Source organism: Sinocyclocheilus rhinocerous, unplaced genomic scaffold (assembly GCF_001515625.1).
Source record: "Sinocyclocheilus rhinocerous isolate Xijiao unplaced genomic scaffold, SAMN03320098_v1.1 scaffold151, whole genome shotgun sequence".
NCBI classification, from domain to species: Eukaryota; Metazoa; Chordata; class Actinopteri; order Cypriniformes; family Cyprinidae; genus Sinocyclocheilus; species Sinocyclocheilus rhinocerous.
This window is the reverse complement of record NW_015638943.1, coordinates 121,913-122,620: the sequence shown is the minus strand read 5'-3', so window position 1 is coordinate 122,620 and position 708 is coordinate 121,913. Positions and strand designations below refer to the sequence as shown.

Sequence of the window (708 nt, the reverse complement as noted above, 5' to 3'; positions counted from 1 at the left end):
ACTCAAAGGCGATGTGTGTGATGTAAATCTCAGGCAGAGTGAAGGCATCTCAGCCCCTCCCTCATTCTAGAACACAGGACTTCATGTCATTGTAATTCATGTTGCCTAGCAACATGGGAGTCGTCATAGAGGCCCAACAATAAAGAGATGACATGTACAGTGATGTGCTGAGCGCTTTAACGCCGAGATATGCCTCCGCCATCTTTTCCTGCTCATCTGTGCTCGAAGGGATCAGAATTAGAAATGCCATTTAAAAGCTCTCTCAGTGACATCTTATCACTTCGCGCCGTCAGCCCTCGGATACGTGTTATCTAGCTTAAATCGAATCTCTTGATGACTCCTTTGTGAGCGCTATGCATTTCACAAAACATGTTAGTGGTGTATAAATGCATGATGGGGAGTTTTGCACAAATAAAGGAGACGCACAGAAAGTCACAGTTCAAAAAGGATCACATTTAATCAACAAGCTATTCTATTCTATTCTGTTCTATTCTATTCCATTCTATTAAAAAAAATAAAAAACCTAGCTATGTGTACTGTGCTAGACTAACTGAGACTGGTCACAGCACTTGTATTCTGTTGCTCTCTCTTTCGTCTGATTGCTTCTATTGTTCTCATTTGAGTCGCTTTGGATAAAAGCATCTGTTTAATGATTAAATGTATATATATATATATATATATATATATTATTTTAGAATTATTATTTAT

At 38.1% G+C, this 708-nt stretch overlaps 1 protein-coding gene across 1 annotated transcript in view; it reads right to left on the bottom strand.

Moving 5' to 3' along the window:
* The window catches only part of LOC107750190 (CXXC-type zinc finger protein 4), an 18,074-nt gene that overhangs the window by 12,944 nt on the left and 4,422 nt on the right, over positions 1–708 (bottom strand). The gene's annotated exons all lie outside the window — the stretch shown is intronic.